General features: G+C 38.8%; 1 protein-coding gene and 1 long non-coding RNA gene across 7 annotated transcripts in view; one reads left to right on the forward strand and one right to left on the reverse strand.

Moving 5' to 3' along the window:
- LOC143895942 (uncharacterized) overlaps positions 1–24,716 on the forward strand; it is a 321,026-nt gene that overhangs the window by 197,072 nt on the left and 99,238 nt on the right. The gene's annotated exons all lie outside the window — the stretch shown is intronic.
- Positions 1–24,716, reverse strand: part of Sli (slit guidance ligand) — a 322,647-nt gene that overhangs the window by 188,771 nt on the left and 109,160 nt on the right. The window lies entirely within an intron of this gene.

Genomic DNA, 24,716 nt, shown 5'->3' on the forward strand with positions numbered 1-24,716 from the left:
ATATTAGAAGTTGGCTTTTAATACGAGTGAACATACATCAGTGTACGCTATTTTAACAACTCCTTTTTTTCTATAAAACAAAGCCCTTTTCGAAGCAATATATATTAATTCTCTAAATGCATATTCGTGTTATTACATATCTGGTAAAAGGATTGGGCTTGCGCCGAGAATATAAATTAATTTCAAAGCTTTCATGATTCCTGCACAAAAACAGACTCTAACTTTCTTTCTTAGATCCGCGATCGCCCGCGGAATTTCCGGGCGATCGACTGAGACTTACTTACTGCCTTCTCTTTTGAATTGTGCGGCACCATTCAGAAGAACGTTTCACGTCCGGCTCGTCGATTGTGCTCGCGAGCGCTCGCACGCTCTCCGGATGCACCGTAATTGCGTCCATAAAGACCGGAGTTGCCGTTCTGTCTCTCCGCTGCGTGCGGGACGTAATAAAAGAAAAGATCACAGATGCAATAAAGTGACGGGCCACCTTATAAGCGACCAACGGTAGGATCGTAAACTAGATAACATAGGCAGGACGAATGAGAAAGAGAAAGGCATAGGAAGGAAAGACAGACAGAGACAGTGAACGCGAACGTAAAGAGGCCAAGGTAGCGGACAGAGAGAGAGAGAGAGAGAGAGAGAGAGAGAGAGGAAAAAAAGGATGAAGGAACGTAAAAGCAGTAGAAACAATATCGAGTGCATCCCTCCCTCCCTCCGTCGCGTACCTTTTTCATTTCCAGCGACGGCACGTAGAGCGCAATTGCTTGGAGAGCAAGTGCGTCTCTCTCTCTCTCCCTCCCTCCCTCCCTCTGTCTCTCTTTGTCTTCTTCTCGCGCTTTACTTCGCCAGCCACCACCGTCTCCTCGTCTATCTATCTATCTATCTCGGTTCGCCGCGTGAGCTACCGGTGTTTCGCAGTGTAGCAGCGCGACAATATATATTCCAGGTACTTATGGGGCGACGGCACATGCTCGTTCTCACCCTTATTGCAAGGAGCATTCTAGCTCTCTCTCTCTCTCTTTCCCTTTCTCTCTCTTGCTCTTTCCTATCCACCGCGTGCATCCAAGATCCCCCCTTCGTGTACAGCGCGCTCTTCATACCACCGATATTACTATCGAAGAGGACCTTCTTTCGCCCGGCCCCGCGGAAATATTACGCGTATAAAATATTCAGAAACCGCACGTGGATGCGGACACGCCACGGACTTGTCCGGCGGGATAACGACTGGTATCTGCGAAGTCTCAAGTCGTAGAACACGTAAAATAATGGTTGTCAACTACTTTTTTAACTACGTATTTTTATCTTTAATTTTAATCTTGAAAGTTTAAAATAAGAAGAGATCTATAATAATTAATTTAAATATTAAATTAATTAATCAATTTAAACGCGAACAATCTGACTTTATTTCATAGTTCGTGATAATATTGAAGAGTAATTCTTCATAAAAAAATTAATATAGCACGTTTTCAGATTTATTTACTCTAAGCGTGAATATATCATGCAATAAAATTGTCTTACTTCCGAGTACAAAGCGCGATCCTTTCGACCGACAAGATTATGGCTTCCGATGCACGCTCCAATAACGGAATGTCGTTGTCGCCCAAGTTCCGTTGCTGTGCACGTGCAAAGATTTGTAGAGTAATTCAGATGTGTTGGCTGTGACGTGAGACCAAATGCAATTTGCATTCGGTATTCACGGAAGAAGACTTATACAAACAGACACTGTTTGACGCATAATACAAGCGTAGCTAATTTCGTGCAGCTAAACCAATTAATAGTTTAATTTAATATATGGATTTCTAGCATTTTCATACATCGTACATACAATCATGTTTTGGACAGTTTTACAAAACCGTATTTTATAGCTTTGAGATTTATTTAAATTATATTACGTTATACCAAATGGTTTTAGTTTTCATAAATTAATTGTGCGAAACTAGCTTCTAATTCTAATGGTTTTTTCAATATTTTTAATATTATTTATACTTTGTTGTGCAACATTGAATACCAAAAGAATCAAATTGCAGGGATTATTTAATATTTTACAATATAATTTAAGATATAATATAATGCATTTAGAGTTGCAGACGTGAAATATTAAATATCATATTAAACACAAACATGATTTGCAAAAATATTTGGCATAATAATGGTGTTCGAATGTGATATCAATAGCGATATTCGCACAGGAATGCATTTCGCAATAAGCTTACCAATATCCACATAATTAAATCTCGATATACTCGGTATATCACGGCAAATCAGCGGCAAAGTTTATGCTGACATGTCGCCAATTAACAATATTGATACGTTGACAATATTAATACATATAAAATGGATCAATCTATAGGATTGTTGCAAAGGATTTCTCATTTAACACTAGGATATCGCTATCATCATAAATGTATTCGACGTATATGGGCTAACCGACGAAACCTCGGTCGTTGACAACTGAAATATCCCAGCTGCGATATAACGTGTTTGCGTAATACGAAATAACCGTAAAATTAATTGCGTACATTCAAATATCTGTGACTAAGAACATAATTACAAAGGACATGACGTTTGCAAAAGACGAAGAAAGTCAAAGTTTAGGAAGACTCCAGATGTATTAGAGAAGATTCGAGGGGAAGATATTAAACGAGCACTTTTAATTAAGATGAGCCTTAAGATAATCATTTTTATTTGAAATTCCTTATTCCCCCATGCTAGTGAAGAGCCAAGTAAACATTGTTTATGGAACTTTTTCTTTTTAAAGCGAAAGAATGCCAACCTGAAAATATGTTGGAAATGAATATATTATCTCATCATAGTCAAATTAACTTTACGTGTGTATACGAGGGATATATATATTTTATCAAAGTACGTCGGGCTACCGTAGATATATACATTTAATTACATTTCCTTAGCTCTCGGTTTCCATCGCCTTCGCTTTTGACCCTCGCTCGCAGGTAGCCACCGTTCGATTCCGCTGATGGCGAGCCGACCAGCAGGAATGTTAAAGGTCGACGTTCTCACGACCTTTGAACTATTTCGTGTGCATTTCGTGCTGAACTTCCACGCGTCTAGAATATCAAGAACGCTTAATCATCTATTAAAACCACACCGATCAATATCGGTGAAAGATGCCTGTCTCACAAATAGCTGGAAATTACAGGAAATATAAGTGATATCCAATGTCACTATTATTAACTGACGTTAGTATCATTAACGGTATTTTTTACTTATAAATGCGAATGAATGTACGTTCTGGAGAGAATATAAAATCCAATACAAATCAAATTATATTTTTAATTGCGCAGTTTATAGATATCAGTAGGTTAAAAAATACAATCGATGTATCATTTTGTTTCATAAATTATGTTTAATTGACCGCGAAATCGGTCTGTAAGGTATATAGATATATCGTTTCAGTCGGTAAGATATACTTGAAACGCATTTTTCTTGCTATACCAACAACGTCTCGCAGTCGATATCTTTCACTTGAATCGTAGCGACGGTGATCTGATTTTTTTTGCTCGCAATATCGAAGTTAATTGGCCACAAAGTACCGTGCTTAACAGTGAAATATGAGATTCGTTAGATCGAAGAGGGCCAGAAGTGAACCGGTTCCTTCGGAGTGCTGTTGGGTAACAACATCTACCGAACACATTAAATTTAGCCAATAATTAATCTATGAGATCTGCCTACATCAAAACTGTTAGCTCGTAAAAAGAAAACATCTTCTATAATCAATATAAAAAATTTTTATTCTCTAAATATATGCGATTATTTTCTACATTTATTAATATTAATGGGAAATGTAATAAATTTAATTGTTAAATTTTTTATAACATCTCTCTTTCAAATAACATTTATGTATAATTACTTTATTTTATAAGATTGTATTTTTATCTTTCTTAGTAAAATGATATAACTGTTACAAGGTAGAAATTCTTTACATTAGACATACACTTTTCTTCGAAAGCTTGATGATTCGCGATAATGAAAGTAGGGAACTCATACCTTGAAAGGTGGAAGATTGAGGGTGAAAGGGCATTGAACATATGTATAATTGTCTGTCAAGCGGTCAAAGGCATTTACACGTATAGAAACCAGAATTGGATTAAAAGGGATTGATCATTAGATCTACTGCTGTAAAATGATATATAAATAATATAAAAATTGTATTTCTTTAATTAATTTAATAATTATTATTTAATGTAGAAATTCTTTATATTAGACATACATTTTTCTTCAGAAACTTCACAATTCGGGATAATGAAAGTATAGGGAGCTCATACCTTGGAAGGTTGAGTGTATGAGACGTGTAATATCTGCCAAATAGTCAAAGACAACCAGAGTCGGGTTAAAAAGGATTAAATGTACTATTGTAAAATAGCATATAAATGATATAAAAATTATATTTTTTATAACTATTTTAATAATTATTATTTCGTGCAATAAAAATAGCCTATCCTAATATCGCAAATATACTTTTATAATTTTTTGCTTTTATTGCTATTTTTCTAGAAAATAAGAAAATAATAAAAAATAAAAATAAAAATGATAATATACATTAGGAAACCCAATTTTTTAAATGCATATTTGCATTTTTCAACCGTAAAATGCGACATTGTAATTTTATTATCTCGATGCGGCCCTGTTCCAGAAGTTCTAGTTTCCTTCTGACATTTATTAATCGATAACGTGACGTATGCTTTCTGCTCAAAGCACACCTTCCCCGAAGTATTGCATATTGAATAATATCTATGACCAAAGCAATCAATTAAATCAATTCGTTATGATTATAATTTATATTTCAAAATGACATATTGGTATTTTTATTTAAATTTAGCAATTGGTTTTTTTTTTTAGTTCTTTGCATTTCATCAATTAATATTGATTACAAAAATAAACTGATAACAATTATTTAATAACATTTGTAATAGTTAGTCAAATATGATATCTCAAACAAACTCGGCAATTAATGATTGCTAATAGAGGTCAAGTAGTGCATCGTCTAATTAAATGCATTCGACGTCACGTTAACGATATAATTTTTATTTTGTACTGTGGCAAAAAGAACAAAAACTACAAAAGTGCGAACAGCACATTGTGTGATATGAGTAACACGTAAGTCTAGTATCGACTGCGAACATGCCGGTGACCTATAGCTGCAAACTATAGCCGTTCATGATTAGTGGATAACGCAACATCGGAAGTTAGCTCTTTTTCTTCGCCCCGTTCCGTGCTGCAGTAACAGCTACTTAAAATTTCATAAATGTTCGTTTGCCTCTACGCTCCATAAAATGTCAGATTTCATTTGAAGTGAAAGAGTTCGAATGCCTTCGTTGAACCTTTAACACAATCTGTTTCTCGTGCTTTATTTGTTGCGGCGTATTGCAGTTTGTAGCTGGCAGCTCTGATAAAAAGTTACGGCAAGTTGAATTATCGTCAGATTCAACGGAATTTTCACAATAACAGATTATGAAGCCGACAAATGGATAAAATGGTTAATGTTTTAACAGTATCGAGGAAGTGGATATTTAATTCTGGAATCTGCATGTGAATTTAATATCTGTTATATATATTTATAAATCAATCTTTTATTAAGCTTGGAAATTAAATTCAATATGCCAAACATATTATTATTTTAAACAATAATTATTGCATAAATTTACTTCTTGCGAGAAGATAATTACAATTAAAATATTATAACGTATAAAATATACATATACATAGAAATATTCACTAGATAGGAGAAGTTTAAAATGATGGAGAAGTCCGAGATTAACATTTAACCGTTTCTCTGCTACAATTAGCGTTTCCGATGAAATAATCGCAAATCTCTTCCAAACGTTTCAGATTATTCCTGGTACGCCAGACAGAACATCTCTCGAGGTTCAATAATACGCGACGAAAATACATATTTGGCCGATCCTTTTAAAAAACGGTATACTGTTGCCGTGCGCGGTCGAGAGGTGTCTGAGAATTTAATGAAAATTTCCAACAACCGAATGAAATTTTCATTGCGCTTCCGTTCTGGAACGACCTATGGAAAAATTTGTTCAGCAGGAATGATACGAGCGAGAATAGAGCGACGGGGCAGACGAATGAAAAACAGTTCGAACGAGCAATGTCCTGCGGTCAAGGCAAAAAATCGTTTATTTTAAGTGCGACGCAAAAGACGAATAAAACCGTTCTATTCGCGGTCGGATGCAACTGCCAATTTGAAGAAACGGGACATCACTTCCGGAGTTTCTCCGGCGCCCCGTTAAAATCATTGAGCGAAAATCGTCGATGAAACAACGAGCGCTTTCATTCTCTCCTTCGATTTAATCGAATCCTGTTTTGTGTTTGACCCTGTTAAACGATTAGAACTTCCGTTTCGTCACGAGTTCAAAGCTATTTTGGTGCCGGGGCGCGGAAGAAGCGCGCAGATTCTAATTATTATTTAAATTTCGCGTCTATATGAGCCGCATGGAAGTTCGTCCCTCAGTTTTGCCGTTCGTAAAAGGGGATCTTAGACGGCTGCCGCGTCTAGTGAATGCGCGATCGTTGATACGGTCGGAAACACCGACGTCGTTTACACCGAGTACTTCTCATTCCGTTTTCAACTTTCCGGGCATGCGGCCAACCGAGATACCCTTACGAAACTCGTCCTTGGCCTGGCTTGGAAGGGTTGAACACCCTTTCGGGACCATCTCCGTGTCGCCGGTCTCGGGGGGGTTGCACGCGTCTCTGACTTCTCTCTCTCTCTCTCTCTCTCTCTCTCTCTCTCTCTCTCTCTCTCTCTCTCTCTCTCTCTCTCTCTCTCTCTCTCTCTCTCTTTCTCTCTCTCTCTCTCTCTCTCTCTCTCTCTCTCTCTCTCTCTCTCTCTCTCTCTCTATCTCTATCTCTATAGTGCGCATATAGCTGGTGTTCGCTCGTGTATAACTAATGGCGTCCCTCCCGCGGGGCATCTGTTCGGTGGTGGCACTCGTCTCGCGGTTTTTGACCTGTCGAGTGCCAAATGACGCCGCACGCAGCCCGATTAATAGCTTCGGTAATTGTATCAGGCACCGGGGCAAAAGAAATCGATGCGCGAGCAGCGCCGTGACATTGCCATCGTGAGCACAATAGCGGCCGCTTGCTGAATGCAAGCGGGTCTACTTCCATTCCTAAACGGCATTCTGTCGTCTGACTGACTGATAATAACATCTGAAAATGGTGAATAGAACGCAAGCGTTGAAGTTGATCGATGTTATAATGAATAAATATGAAAAATTATTGTAGTATCGAAAATCGAAGGATGCGAGGAAAGAGATATAAAAAATAGTAAAAGCGGTATATGTACTTATCTTTTTTTTTTAATATTTATCTCGTGATTATCTCCTGCTTAACAAAAATCGGTTATCCATGTCCCATTCTAATGTATAAAATATTGTTGTACTATTTCTAAGAAAAACTGCATTATTTTGGTCAAATTTATTGCGGGCTGTCAAAAGTAACAGAATAAGCACGAAACGAATGCTCGACGGCGAAACGAATAAATCTCCGGTCTACCTGTTTAGATAAGGAATATACCAGCGCGCGTGTTACGTACGTGAATATTTACAAGAGCGTTCGACGGGAAGACCCTTGCAAATTATATTTGCAGTTAATCTACTCGTCGCGTTAATTTAACATCTGGCGAAATTCGTAGGAAACCTGGTTAGCTTCCGCGCGCACGAACTCACCCTGCACGCGGCTCATAAAGACTAACACCAGACGTTGAGGAAAATGCACTTTACGACGAGCCGGGCGCAGAAAAGTGCGGTGGAAATGTTTGTGTGTCGCTAGATTACGGTCGTTGTGTGCGTGCATTAAGACCGGCTGCAATTTGTCTTCTATTCGCGAGAAATTAAAGTAAGAGTCACAGAGAGAGGATGCAGCGCACAGAAAAAGGGAGAAAGAAAGAGATGCGCTCCGTAATCTTTTTCGTAAATTTTATCTAGGTCACATCGGTCCTCGTTACGCGGTAGTTTTTGCCGTTGTGCGTCACGCTGCGCCGCATTTCCGCGATCGCGGTTGCGTTTTGCGAAAAGCCAGCGGCCGGCGGGCGGCGGTGGCGACGGCGCTCAAACCGATAAAGCTAATGCAACCGCGTTGTACGTGACGGATAAAAACGTTCGGGCAATAGATAATAATTATTACACGGTAACGAAGGAAGCGGAAGCTCGCGTGCATTCAAGGAAAACGGATAAGGCGCGCCACGCTCCCCCGCGCGACACATGCAACTATACTTGGCAATGAGTCGTGATAATGTTTATTTCCGTCCGTGAAAGTGCACTAATGATGCATTAATGCCTTGACTGAAATACGAACGACGTGCTTTGTTTTTTTTTCTTTCTTAAGACTGCCGCACTGGCTTAATCGTTTTTTTCTTTATTGCGAGCGGACTTCGTTTTGATACCGCATTTAACACAACGATAAAGTTTATACTTATTCATCATATACGCTTATATTAAATACTTGTAAACTTAATGTAAAATTATTATCAAAAATCTTATCACTATTTTGGTATATATTGTTTTCGCGTAATACGTTCTAGATACACGTACCCACAGTTTCCTACTTTTAAATGAATAACGAGAATAATATTATTTGTTAATAACACACTGCAGAAATTTGTTTTTAACATAATACATCTTCGATCGTCAAGCAATAAAGCATATTATCATTCTTCGACACCGGTCGGATGGTAACTGGAGTGACACGATGATCGATACGAAGAATCTCAGCATTATGCAAATTGGGTGACAATATCCTCTTGAAATTTTATGGATCTTGAGGATATTTTCCCGGCGACTCGTGCGCCAATCTCGCGCATCGTATTGTTGAAAAGAGATTCTTTTTAATATTAATATTGCATATATTGTTTTCAACATTACGCCAGTCCTACGATAAATCTTCGAAGAAATGGAACTTCCGGCGGTCGAGCGGTCGCCCGACGAGAGAATATTTTTTACGTTTCCGGTTGTAGCGCGCGACTTATGCAGCGCGGGACCCGGTATCGGCTTAAACCGCTCGCATTATTCATAGATCAGATGTAGATCGGTATATTTATAATGCATGAGCGTGACAGCTAATCAGCCACGTAAGGGACGTCATAAAACGTCGAGATAATAATGGAAAATGCATGCCTTGTATACCCGCGACCGGCTTATGCGGCCGAGTATGCGGCGCGCGCGCGTGAGAGAACTTTATGAATTTCTAGAAGAAGCGCTTAACGACTCTCTATTCTGAAACGTTATCTTCATGGCGCGGGACATTAATGAAAATGAATCTAATGTCGAGTTAATGGTACCTTAGGTAATTAGAGCCATCGTTTTTCAAAACGGGATGCGTTTACGGCGCCATCGATCATCTTTTAAAAAGTATTATGCAGTACATTTACTTTAGAAAATTAAGTCATAAATTATTTAGCATTGCGAAATAAAATCTTGCACCGAGAAAAATTGCATAACCCATCCGAAATATTTAAAAGCGTTGCTTTCGGAGTACAAAACGGCTTGAATGCTTCTCCGTAATCAATGTGTTCTAATTTCGAATTCTCGAAAATATTAATTGATCTCTTTTATTAATACATCTCGTATTTGAAATAAAATAATATTGCTCGATTGTAAACGCATTTTAATACTGATTGTTAATTTAATGAGCATCGAGTTAACCGCTGGTAATTATAGGCGCAGAGATTATTAATGAGAAACTTGTAACTGTGCTGTATAGAAACTTTGCGTTTGATGGGCAACTATTGTGAACAAAATTTGCGGCTGCGTGAGCAAGAACATTATCCTATTATAGGTAAACGTTATTATACGCGCGATGCAATTATGTAAGTAAGTAAGTAATTAAATCACGATTAGCCATTCACCGCCTTAGTTTAACAAAGTTTCGCCGCATGTCGGCTCATCGGAAACGCGTTTAGCGACTCAAGAGAGAGTTATACGCATATAAGATCCAAGATGATTAGTTTCTTTCGCGAGCACAAAGGACGCATTTGCTTTGTCAAGATCGAGAACGGCGAATAATTTTTTACAGGATGCCGAACTATTCGCCGTTATTCAAGCTTGTCGAGAACGGCGCAACGTAGGCGCATTATACCGAGTGCCGGATGCAATAACAACATTCAACTAATATTCGTCGAGGCCATTCGTGGGCGCAAGATATTTCGAACGTCGTTCCATTTCGCGAAAATGAAGAACGACCGGCATAACTCATCGTGGGAAGGGGGAAAAAGAAAATCGTGGTTTACAATTCAAATGGAGCAAAATCGTCGTACGAAGTATGCACCGGTAAAATACATCGCCGCGTAATGGAAATACTTTGTGCCGGTTCGTGTCGCGGTAATGTCCATGGTATGCGCTGGAAAGGGGGCGGAAAACTTGTTTCCCTCTTTTCCTCCTTTTTTTCTTCGCCGTAAACCGCACCGCTTCCCGGCCGTCGTCGACGCCGCACCGCAAACCCGCGGATAAGGGGTGGTTATGGGTTACAGATATATACCTTTAACTCCGAATACTCCGATTGTCGCAGCTTCTCCGGTACTCTCCGCGGATTATTACTACCGATAAGGACAAAAAGAGAAACGTTCCCGACAGTGGGAATGTAACTTCCGCTTCCCGCTTGCCGAAATACCGCGGCGAATTACCGCTTCCCGCATACCGCGTATCTTCGAGGATGTCTGGCTAAATTTTTTGCCTCCTGATTATGTCACGTTTCTAGATAGCACGTAATTTTCCTCACGAGATACTTAATTACATAGAAAAACATGATATTTTACAACCAATATTAAACCAAGACTGTGATGCAAGTATGTAATTACGTTTTTTATTATCTAAATATAGAAATATAGTAAACGCCAGTAAGTAATTAGAAATAAAAGACAAATAGTCGTAAACCGAAAGTTTCCAATTACTTACTGCATTTACTATATTTCTATCTTTCTATATTACAACTATTTTATTTATATATTGCGTATTCGGGGTTTATTTTTTAATGTAGAATATCATAACTTTAGCTTATTTTTGCTATTACTATTCGCTATTCATGCTATTTATTTTATGCAATTAAAAACTGCAGTCTGATCGTTCACTATTAAAGTTCTTTTGTGCATATCTGCACATGATGAGCTATATCTGTTATTAGATATTTCCTATACGAGTAATAACATACTCTCATTGATATATCAGACATAATAATATATTGTCGCAACATACATTTACTTTATAACTCATCCTCAAATAATATCTTTATGCACGAAGGGTATTTCTCGAATCTCATCTAAAGAATATTACAGCTTGCTCCATGAGCACCGCGTCATTAAAAATGTAATAATAATAATTTCGCAATTACCGTAAAATCACGCTACATCCGCTCAAACAATCTCCCCCCGGTTGATGGTTGAATTTCTATAACGGTTATGGGCAATTAGGAGATGCAACGAGCGGAATAAACATCAGAAGGACACACGGAGACACCTCCTACGTGTGTCTACTTCGAAATAACGTTTCCCATTTTCTTTTTCTCGCAGAGAGGGCACACGTCTCCGTTGTTTGCTCGTCTGTTTGCGCGACTTCCAGCATGCTCACCGGCCGAGGCCGAGATACTCGCTAGAGCAAATTTGCGAAGCTGGCACATGCACGGGGCCCTGGCAGTGATTGTCAAAGATGGCAGCGACGTGGCGAGCGAGATCGCGGAGGGGGCCCCGGACTTGTTTGGACGTACCGTATTCGTACCTTTCGTTTTTTTTCCACGATTCACGAGCGCGCAGACCTCTTCCAGACAGTTTTTACGAGCATTGCATGCAGCGTACCCTGCAGATACGATGTAAACGTTGAACGCGGCGGATCCGCCTGAATTCAAAAGAATAGCCGGTGCGTGTCCGCCGTCGTTCCGTATCGTGAAAGCGAATTTCGGTAGGTATTTTTACGGCCGCGGAGGCTCTTAAGTAAAAGCGGCTACATACGCGCGATATTAGCCGTTTAACTGCCTGTGAAATTCTTTTTTAGAGCCTTCTTTCCTATGGCATCGTATTAAGTGCCATTACTCGCGCGGTGCCGCCTTCGCCATATTTGACACAGTAGCTTTTTCGATAACGTCATAACGGTGTGTCACGTTAAAATGTGCTTTCCCGACCATGGTACTTTAATAAAGAAGCTTTACGTACGTATTTTATTTTATATTACCTATACCGTGATGACTTTAAGCGTCAACCTGTGCAGGACTTATAAGAAATATTATTACGTGAGAGATATGATTTAGATTCGCGGTTCAATTTTTATTACATAAAATAAGAAATGTTTTATGTGATATCAGAATATCTCTGCTTCCAAACTATTCATGAAGTTTTGCTTCGAGGGTTGATAAGCTCTGTCTCTATTTAGCTTGAGATAACACATTCCATTTATTCTGATTGCCAAATTAATCTGATCGCCAGAAATGTTTGTGTTTTTCAGTTTACTTCAATAAAGTTACAGTTCAATACTGGTTGTAATGGTCACCATTTCGCCTTTCAGCGCATTTGTATCGTGCATCAATGCATTTTGTTTTATCCTTTTAATGCGGAATGTTTTAAATATTTTTATACGGGTGAAAATTAAATTCGACTTTCAACACGGAATTAGAATCATACAAATGCTTTTACAGCTTTTACAGCGAATGAAATAGGTAATGAAAATAGTTTTCAATCCGTATAACATATAGATATTTGTCACCCGATTTTACATTTTGTAGAATATAAATTTCAAAAACTATTTTTTTTTATGAAATGACGTGGAAATTTGATTCATGTCCAACGGCTATCACATATTCATGATCGCATAATTTTTAGATTGCTTTTTGTATTGATTGCCAGGGGATACATTTGTGCAAGTCAATTTTTAAATGTGTCACACGATCGATTTCGAGATTTTTTCACGCGTAGAATGCCCTTGGACTATGCGTAGTTCGAAGTTCAATTGCATCAGATTTGTTTCACAAAGTGATCCTTTTGATGCGCCCGGCATGCACGTTTGCGACACCGATAGCGCGCGTCCTCTCAACCGTATAACATGACAAAGGAAAAGGATCGCGTCGCATTCGCGTAACGCGAATTCGAAATCGAGAGTAGGAAGAAGGAGTCAGCAACTCGCATTACGCGAATGATACGGAAAGCCGAATTGCGTAAAAATGGTTTAGGTTACGTGTAAGGACTTCTGACTTGATTTATTTACGCGTAAGTATAAGTTTGCGGATATTATACATGTTTCTATACGACAGAAATTTCGTATAAATATTAAATCGTGCGTATCACACAATTTATCAAAATTGAATTTTTTAAATGCTACATATTTGCAAATCGTATAAATAATCTACGACACGCGATATTTTATTCGCGTTACGTTTGTTTTACTCTCACGACTATATTTGTACCGCCGCACAGTTAATTACTGGACTGAAGAACCTCGTGTTGCTTTTTACGTGATGCTTTAATGCTCCGCTGAGGCGTCCAAACCTGGTAATTAACCATTCAAGTTTCGGGATGGCTCTTTTTATGCAGAAATAAAATATAGCCGGCATTCGACTGATTAAGATATACAAATAAATGAAGTGAAGCATATATTTTTTTTCTTCAACATTTCTATATTCGTTCTTACACAGCGCTTGTGAAAGCACGAGATACTGCAGTAAATCAATAAGTACAGTAAATATTCCAAATTAAAACTTCTTTTCTTATTTTGCATCTTCCGGTGATACATTAAAGTTGAGAAGAATTAATTCTTATCTCGAATAAATAGAGAATTATTGTATTTCTTATATGTTTGCGTACGCTTCTTAAATATATTTTATATATGTATAAATTTCAGTTCTCGCATCAAGAATTTTTTTATATCAACCAAATTATCATTTCTTGAAATTAATAAAAAATGTTTAACTTAATATTAGATGCGCTCTTGCTACTGATGACCCATGAATATTTACCCAGTTGGAAAATATTTCAAGCCAAATTTTATAAACATTTTATTTTTAGTTTTGGCTTTTATATACACAACCTTTTCAAATAATTTCAAATGACACGTGCCACCTTTTTTACACCATCAAGCAAGCCTTCAAATGAAGACGTATAGTAATGTGCAGAATTTATCGTGCGGTAGTTATCACGTTGCGATAAATATATGCGGAATTTTATGTATTCGGCGCCGCGATGCCCCGTCGTGCAACAAATTTCCACGACGACTCGCAAACACATTTTTCGCGCGTTCACGCTCGCGTTCGAGCTCGCCGTTCGGCCGACTCGAAATCAACGATGAACCCCGCATTTAGCTGTGCAATTATCCTGTGCGTGGCTGCAGAAAAAACGTCGCGCGATTTTTATCTGCGAAAGTGGTGCGTGGATAGAGCGAGCGGGACAGGGCGTAGTGCGAGAGTGAGAAAACCGGAAGAATCGACGGGCACGCGGGGTGCGGCGAGAAGAGTGACATTTATGGGAAATCATAAGCCGGTGGTTAAACCCTGCCGCGTACCGCGCACACAACTTCGTTCCGACTTCGAAGGGAAAAGGTTCCTGGCTCCGACGCGGCGCCACGGAATCCGTGGAAGAAAAAAATGACAGGGTTGCGCAGCCGATGCGTAAATGCGACGGAGTCACGCGAGCACGCGCGGCTATACGCAATTCGCAGAACATGCCTCGTGTCCGTTGAGCTTCCAACGGGGTGGGTCGAGTACGAGTTACGCTCGTCGCAATCGCAAAAACGAGCCGTTCCTGCTATTGCGGCGACGAAATCCCCTTCCGAACGTTTCGATCGGTCGCGAAACGACCCTTTGAACTTCGTTGCCGGCGGTCTGCCGCGCTTCAGTATCCGAGTTAAGGGTGAGTTCGTCGTTAAGGGCATGTCTGAGAGGATAAAGTGGTCGCAGTGATATTCTTGTTGAGTATGGAATGGGAATTGACTTTTATAAAGGTAACAATCTATATTTTCATTTGAATTTTATTGCCAAGAAATCATTATAGGTCTTTATTACTAAAATTAAAAATGCAGGTTATTAATAGTTGAGCGGTTTAATCTGAAAACGGTTTAATCTGTTTATGTGTGATAATTATTTTGAACTTAAACACTATTTTCAAAATAAATTCGACCATACAAAAAGATTTAATATTTTTATTATTTATTTTAAATAAAATTATACATTTATACCTTTTGTATTCTATTCGGATTGAGTTTATAACATATATTGTCGACTGACAGTATTTTGAGCAACTGCTAATTGTTTCTAGTTGGCGAAATTTACATATTCGAAAATAGATAAACTTGACCACAAAATCTCAGTCTGAACATAAGGGATTATTTGATTACGTCTATATATTTAAAGTACATAAAATCTATTTTTAAATAACCGTTCGTGTAACAATTTTTACAATATAATTAATATTAGATGATTAGTATTTTAGTGCATGATAAAAATACGAAACTGGAAACTAGATTATCGGAATTAATTTACGATTATACTGAGAAAAAGACAGAAAACATCCATTATTGTATTAGCATGATATTATTAAGGTTGCTATTAATTTATATTAAATGAAGATTTAGTTGGCTGTGTAGTCAGCACAATGTAGTTGATATAATGAAATGCTTTGTTCGCTTAAGATTTGTACGTTTTTACAACTCTTATTCCAATATCCCTTTGATCCTTTGTTCAACATTGAACAAAGGTTGCACAACGTTCGGTCACACATAATTAATAAGCAACCGACCAAAATGCGTTATTGATTACATTGATTACAAGAATAGATTTCGATAAATCTTGCTATAGATACGCATAGATTAATTCTTTTTACTAGCTTCCACGAAAAAATCAATCTATCGAAAACCGCGACACTGCCTGGATATTTAAAGAGAATCCATCCATAAAATATGAAGGTGGGATACGTGCGCTCATAGTAAATAGCAATTAATTTTATTTTGCCATTTTTGCGAGGCAATGTAATCGGATAGCCCGCGAAATAATATTACGTTCATAACATGCACGCGGATAAGTAAAATCCAATTGTTTATATGAATTCGGAGAATGGACGTATGCGGTTGCGCATTGAATATTTTATATTTATTCATTACGCAAATAGTCGCGTTTTAGAGTAGGTAATTCTCGTGGCGCGTCAGTTCGTATACCGTATTGTAATCGTGAGGCTGAATCGTGAGGCATTAAATATGAGCGGTTTTTCTGGATAGACGAAAACGTAAAAATTTCTCACTGTGGAATTCGTTACACTCAATAATATAAATTGCTTCTGCATGCATTTTAGCTCGCTATTCAAAAACTATTTGGATAAACTATAATTAATTACACTTTATTATTTTAGCGTTTAAAAAGGTTTTTATCAGTATTTATTACACTGCTCATATCGTAAGCACAGGTTTTAAGTACACATTAGAGAATTTTAGTCTATGTAATAATTCTTCAAAATTTATTACGTAATTTTTGAAGTAAAAATATGAGTATGGAGCCTAGTAGATATTTGCTGTTCTCCAAAAAGATTCCTCGACAAAGGTAGAACTTTTAAATGTACGATTAATCTAACTTTCTTCGTGCGCCTCAGTATTTGATCAAATATCGACCATTTGGAGGTACTCAATATTAGATACGTGGATACGTCAATTCAATGAGCCGAACCGCCCTCAATGTACGACGTATCGAATTCCGTTCGCGAAAAATTCACTTCCGTATCGTCGAAACCGAATATCTCGTTATCGTCGTTTCATCGACGAAACGGCTCTCATCATTCGCGAGCTCCGAATAAGGGTGGGAGGGCGGTCGAAGAAGGGGGTGGAAAATGCGTAGAGGATTTTGCAAGTGAAGCAGGATGAAGACGAGTGGACAAAGGGATCTTTTAGGCAAATGAAGGACGAAGGGAATGATACCGAAAGGGAGGCCCCGCGGCAAAAGAGAAATGGGAGAGGCGATCAGTAAGGGGGGAAGGCGAGGGGAGCTCGATGGCCATACCCGCGTGCCTGCATTTTTCAGACCGTAAATAAAGCGTACATTCCCTCGCTCACCAGTACCTCTCAAAAGCGATCCACTCGTGCCTCTTGAAATTAACGTAGTTCTCAAATAAATAAATCCGTCGTGACTGCCGCGTGATATAGCACACACGCACACACACACATACAATATTTCTATAAGAAATACAAAATATTTAAACGAGTAAAGTAAGTTTGAAGCTTTATTAATGGTTTGATCTCTGTATGTGATTTGGATACACACTTGTAAAATCGTATAGGCGCGCCTTATAGTCATTAATGCATATTCCAATAATTCCGCATACGCAATTATATGTATACAGCGTACACGCAGCTAAGCTGCATACAGCTCAAACAAATGCAATCGCTAATAACGCAGCTGGAGTATTGCTTGTATCTGACGCATATAGAATCTACATTGGTAATAGCTGTTCTATTGATATCGCTGTTTCTGGTAATTGCAATTCGAAAGCGGATGCCAAAGCTCGCCGGTAATGCTCAACGGTAACATAAGTGTATCGGTGAACTGAAGAAGCATTGTTGCGGTTCACACGGAAGAGCCCGGAGACATCGTGAGCAGACAGCGCGTAGCATACAGAGGCCGAGTGCGGTGATGGATGGCCTTGTGGCCTCAGGCACCATTAACACCCCGTTGGAGCAGTGAAACACGAGGCGGAAGGGCCCAGACTGAAAGCTATACTCGACTGCACCGTGGAAAATCTGGCTCTTTGTTTCCGCGCGGAACGCTTCGCGCGCAAGAAACCACGGCTGGTTCTTGTGCTAACATGAGGGTCGAGTCGAAGTTGATCGGCTCAAGTGCGACTAATCGATATCGTCGACGCGACGCACGACACTGCGAAACCGTCGTGTGTGTGTGTGTGTGTGTGTGTGTAATCGAGGAAGTGATTCTTGTCGCTCTCAAGTCGCTTTCGTGAAATTCCTTTCAGTCGATTTTATTCAAGTTTATATATTATTTTTAGTAAGTACAGAATGTATACGCATCGTTCGCATTGTAGCATCAAGCGAGAAGTGAGTGAGAGAAGAATGGCAAAATATATAGCTGGAAAGATTAATGAGAAAATTACTTTGAAAGAATGTCAGAAACAGGAAGTCGTTGCTGCGGCGTGAAACTAGTAATATTTTGCATAAAATTGTATAATGCTCCATTGAGTGAGATGGGATAAAAACAATGAAAGCTCATCAAGTTAAGTAAATTAATGCGCACATAATGCGAATCCCGGCGTTTAATTTTCCAGAAAATTTCATTTTGTCCTCGCCATATATATCGTTTCTTTTCTGTTTTTGTTCTCTAAAACGTAAACAATTATGAAGTAGTTAAAGCTTTGGTCGGGAAAATGTATATGAAATTATTTACTTACAGGTAAAATGTGGAAAAACGATGCAACGTATATGAGAGAGGTAATACAATGAAATAAACATCGGCTGCGCGCTGCCGACCATTCTTCAATTTTAATCTCTCTCTCTCTCTCTCTCTCTCTCTCTCATCCGACGTTTTAATACATTAAAATAATGAACATTTTGAGTTGCATCATCATATATGTTAACTGTTTGTACGTTTAATCTTTTAATTCCAAGCTAAAGAATATTGTCGAATTCGCCATTTGTAAAACCATGCCGTTTCTGAACAAAATAATTTACATTGTTGTTACACAATAATTGAAATTTATTTTCTCTTTTTTATGTAAAAGAGTTTTTATATTCGAGAAAGATGATTAGATATTCACGATTATCGTGTTTCTCGCTAAGCTACTTGGCGCAGTAACGCAAAATTGGGATACGAGAACAGGGAGTATTTGTTGATTGCCATTCCGCTCGAGCAATTATCTTCGGACACAGGCGATAAATAATCATCGTTTGATACACGGCGCTGTTTCATCCGGTCTACCATAACGGTCATCGTTTTTGTTGGAAGCAAGCCCGAATGTCTATTCTTCAACGCCCATGCATCTACGTAGTGGTGCTTCGTTCGTCGGCCGACGACACGCATAAAACATCGTGCGATCGTTTGTAACGACCCGGGAAAATAAAAAGACCCAAATTGATGCTCAACATAGCGTTGACCACGTCACTAATGAGCTGTCATTAGGGCCTGACGGCGTGACAGGTCCCAAAACCCGGCGGGCGCGGTGGTTTATAAGACGGCGCGGAACGAGAGATCCCTGTTTTCCGTAGTTCGTGTTGTATATGTTTACCGAGCGCTTACCTGCCGCGCGTTGTGATTTCGGTCTCTACCGGTCTACCGAACTGCTACATCGAAGCTTGACTTAACCACGCGGTGGTCGGACCAGCCAGTCCGCTGGTACTGACGGCTTAATTAATTCAGAGCGAGAAACACGTGCGCGAGATAGAGACGAAACTTCAGTGTAACCCAGATACTGTTTGGACCGAGCTCTAGACGCGCGACTATAACAAATTGCGTTTGCGTGAAAGGTAAGACGGGACTGGACCGTAATTCCGCTAACTCAGGCGAACACAATGGTCGCGCTTTTGGTCGAAATCTTAGGGATTTATCGTGATCTAGTTAGAGTTTTAGCCGCGGTATGTATAATGAATGTGTATGATATTAATGAGAGAGATAATAAGGATGTTACAATGCGAATGGCATTGATGAATTAATGAGTCAGATTAGTCGAGAAATATATTATTAAAATTCAAGTTCAGGTAAACGACAAATAATAATATACATTGATTGTAATCAATTAATTTTTATAGGCTATCATAAGTGATTGTTATAACAGCTTTCTAGTTAGAGATGACGCAATAACGTATTGTTTGGATGTGACTCAATCGCATTCGGAAGCGACGAGGAGGATATAACAGTAACGAGTGTTAATTTGTGTCGTAACAGAGAAGCCGTTTGGAAACCGGGTTGCGACGAAATCCGGGACAGGGCGTTTCCGGTTTAACGACTCATCCTGAAAACAAGAATTAAACGTCTCTACCCCCCCGAGTTCCGCGCCGTGATTTCGATGTGGTGCAAAGGACGCCACACCGAAATCTGACATAGCCACGTGTTTGGATGCTGCGCGTTTGTACTGACGGCTTAATTAAGTCAGAGTGAGAAACACGTGTCGGGGACAGAGAGGGAACTCATCCCAGGGACGTTGCATGGTACTTCTCTCTCTCTGGCGCCTCTACATTCTCTACACTCTCGCGCCTCCGTTCAACACTCGGGGAAAATCGAGAGAGAAAGAGAGGAAATAGACGAGGCAAGAGGACCCCGGGCCAAATATTTATAGACTCTGCCTATGTTCAAAAATTTACGGGTATGTTCTAGGCGCCTTCCATGAAAAAACGGAAGTAAAGTATTTTATGCGTGTTTCATCCTCTTTAAATGCACGAAAGAGGATGAGAGCAGAAGTTTTTATGTTTTTTGCGCAAAAATTCATATCTTTCATCTAAATAATGAATTTATTAGTTAAAACAAAGTTTCTCTCATTATAGTGGAAGCTCCGGACATATTAAATTAAAAACTAATTAGAATTATATTAGAAAAATATTCTTAATATAGTTATTATTTATTATTAAATGGAGATAGACACCATCCTAAGAAAAAACTATTTTTTTAATCTTGAAAATATTTAAAAAATATAGCTCAGCGAGCTTCAACGAAATAGAGGATAACATTTATTAAATTTTATTAAAGTTTATCCAACGTTTTTTCGACAAAATTTTATTATATTTGAAAAATGGTACGTCTCTTTTTTAGTATATTTTATCTTATATACATCATACTGCAAGATAATAACAAATAATTAGTTAATGATGTTTTAATGTAAAATAGAATATAAATTGAATATCAATTTACATAATGTATCTTTAATTAGGTCAACATCCATTGACTGAACGAGTAGTAATTTTTCAGTAGACTTTATTTTCTAGTTATGCATAGTGAGAAGTTTATGCGTTTATGCAGAAAGAAGTTTATGCAGAAAATGAGATGCTTATCAAATTTTAAAAATTGTCGCAGTCATCAGTCTACAAAACTCTGCCGAGTTCGATGAGTTTGTCTGTTGCACGGTCGACCTGTTGAAATTTTAATCAAACTTTCAAATGAGGTTTCGTGGTAAACTCGGCACATAAGCCATCAAGAGCGTTACATTCTTGCATTATGTTTTTTCACGTCCCACATAAACCCCAAACAGATCGCGTTTAAAAATATTATAGCACTGCCACGTTTTGATACGCGAGAAATACGATATATATTTCTCTTCAAAATTTTTCGTGACATATATTGAAATATGTTGTTATTGTATTTTTTAGCGTGTAATTTTTAAAGAACAAAAGTAATCAATCATACGAGTGAAAATTCGGATTTTAAAAGTTTTACTTTCTGACAGGTTATAAGAGAAAACCTTTTATTAAATAACTCATTTATATGTATACCTCCATTTTGCTGGCATTTTATTTTTTTATGAAAACAATATAGAAATGGCACGTGTGCTTATTCAACTGGGAGATCTTTAGTATTTTAACTTTTGCCTTTTCTTTCCTGTTCCGCGAACGTAAGAAAAATTATATTAGCCGTTTGTTGGGGGATGTGTGTCTCCCGCTAAATAAATAATACACAGGTCATTATTTTCCCAACACAGGCCATACGAGCGCCCAATCGACGACATCCCGTTCCGTCACCCGGGAAGGCCGCTGTATATACGTTCCCCTTATCTTGACGGTCTCCCGGGACATTATATAAGACCCATATCACCCCCTCACATCCAAACAAGAAAGTTCCGTAGAAGAAAATCGATTTCAAATCAGGACATTTGCGCTACGCCACGTCGCGCTCACTGAGTGATATCGTAATAACAAAAGTCAAATATAGACAGCACATTGGCCCACATTCTCAACTATATTTACTGCTTGTAAAGGAAATTATGTTAAGTGCATGGAGACTGGATCTGCAGTAAATTCAAGGCGTAACTAACATTACGTTACCGAAATACAGACAATAATATCTTGCAGTAGTAAATGTCGCTTTTACACGAGGCGCTTAATCGGTACGATACACGCGTATTTGCGAGCACTTACGGGATTCGGAATTGGGGACCGGGGTGGAATGAGCTATTCTGGTAACGCTAGATTTTGCGCTACCCTTCCGCGTAAAGCCCGTCGATGATAATCCGGCAACAGCGAACGTGCAAAATCGTCGTCGGCAAGTCGTCGCTTCGCGGCCATTTCCCGGGGAATCAATTAACAGCGCCGCAGCGAATTGGCAACGCGCCTAGCAATTATCGCGTCCCGCCACTTCGTGGTGGGCGCGACTACGACGACGGTCCAAAATTTCGTGCCGCCGGCGAACCCGAAGTTGACGTGACTGCATGCACGGACGTTGCAGCTACGCCAATTTACTGATGCGAACTGATGTGAGGACATCTTTTTATTCTCCGTAAATTTATATAAAGAGGATATTATCATGAATAATTTTGCATTACTTATTATTATCTGACATATTAATATTTCTGAATATTAATGTTGGATTTAAAAATCTTCAGCAAACGCATAAATATGTAAGAATTAAAAGGGGAACGTGTATTCTCTTCTATATTCCGCGTAATAACTTTAAAACAAATGATAGATATTTTTGTTGGGACAAAATCGAATAAATTCATCCTTTCGAGGTTTCTTAGTATTCAAAATTTTATTTAAATTTTGTTGGCTTTTATGCGTTGGTTGGATTTTTATCTACGAACATTTTCTTGTTGTGTGTGTTCCTCTCTCTCTCTCTCCCTCTCTCTTGCATATGCATTTATATTAGCTCAATTTTTATCTTCCAACCGTATAACAAACAAAAATCTTTGAAAAGTTAGCTTGAAGAAACAATGAAAAGATGAAATTTCCTGAACCATGGATTTTTCATTAAATTCATGTTAAATTTCTCGTCGAAAAAAAGTCGGAGAAAAAGCAGACGGGAAACTGATTATACCTGATAATTAGAGATATCCCAGCTGCGAGAGCAAGCGGTAGTTCCGCTCACAAACGTGTTGAGTATCTCGAATCGTTCTAGCTCGACTCCCAAGAAGTGCTAAAATATGCGTACGCGCTCTCGCGAAGCCTCCATTCGCCAGCACGATGCTACACACCGATGGGGAGCCTAATGAATTATATGAATTTAATGAGCCAAACGTGGCGCCGACAGCGCGCAGTGTAATCTGATTTTTATTTTTACCTTCGAATATATGTATCTGCGAGAAATGGATGTGATGGCCTGTATCTTTACATATACATACGATCTACCGATGTATATACCTACGGTGGGATGATAAAACGGTAGACGGCTGCCTGATAGCTTAATGAAATTATTGCGATTGTTTCGCTGCTGCGAGCAACGCGCGCGTACCGCCTGTTTCCTTTTAATTGTGTTTACTATTTCATTCCATTTCCGCATTCTACTTGTTACCAGCTGCTATCCGTTAATGATAATAGCAGTGTTATCATTAATGTGGTCTTAATCGATATTTATTCGTATCTTTTTAACATTTTCTTCCATTCGCATCTTGTATTATTACGATGTATACTCCACCAGATGCAATATTGGCTCGTTAAATCTTTCGACAATGTTTTCTGGAAAGTTTGGCAAGATAGATACTTCCAAGATATACTATGTACTATGTAAACAGGTATCCGGTTTCGATCGAGCGAATGGAATATCGACGACAATCCAGTGTACGGTTCGCTGACGTGAAACGTCGGATTGCCAGCCGCCAATTAATAATAACGAGAGGACGTTACGGCATTACGGTGAAATGATCGCTTTTAACCGTACTCCCGTCATGGGTGGAACCATATCATCGTCAAGGCCATTAATCCGGCCCCTTTCCTCGCCCGATTGCAATTTCGTATACGGCGGCCTTGCGGCGCGCGGCGGCGCGACAGAGCGGGACGCGTGGATTTTCATCTCCGTCGATTTAATTAAGCAAATCTCGTTTGGTTTTTCGAAAGGGCACTTTTAACATCGCAGTAGCTTTTTGCGCGGGTACGCATATTCAGCCGGGCATGGATCAGCGAGCGATTTAACGGCCGCTAATTAGATATATTTCGATCGTTACGGATCGATTAGTAATTAACGTGCGCTCCCTAATTGATGTCACTAAAACGATACTGGAAATCGGTGAATGAACGTTTAATGACCTGCATCAGTTGAAAGCTGAGAATTACAAGCTGAATATTGCCAATCACGTAACTTAGTCACAATATATATGATCTTAATACATGATTACCATTAGCCGTAATAAATTTTAAAAATTATTTTATATAAAAAATTTCTTTTCTTCCAAAATAAATGAATAAGTGAATAATTCAAATCATAATTCAGAATATTTCAGCTCTTGCGATTATGTATGCATAATAATGTAGGTAAAAAAAAAATGATTTTTACTGAGAACACATCACGAGCAAAACGATTAAACGATCTTGCGCACGCAAGTTTCTTTGCTGCTCGCAAGAACCCTCGCGAGGGTTTCACAACGACAGCGCTTGAAAATAATAATGACATTTAATCACTACTCGTGATGGTCGCCGACATCCTCGGAAGATAACGCTCATTAATCACGAATACCGCTTATATTCGTACATTCCGTTTAGATGCTACTGCAATTTTCCATCGCAGACCAAACGCGCGCATTTCGGCTCGCGCTTCTATTTGCAAAAGCGGTAGAAACAAACGAACGCACGCCGTGCCTAGCTGAATAATTAGTACGT

Source organism: Temnothorax americanus, unplaced genomic scaffold (genome assembly GCF_048541705.1).
Source record: "Temnothorax americanus isolate GAGA-0224 unplaced genomic scaffold, ASM4854170v1 Scaffold17, whole genome shotgun sequence".
Lineage (NCBI taxonomy): Eukaryota > Metazoa > Arthropoda > Insecta > Hymenoptera > Formicidae > Temnothorax > Temnothorax americanus.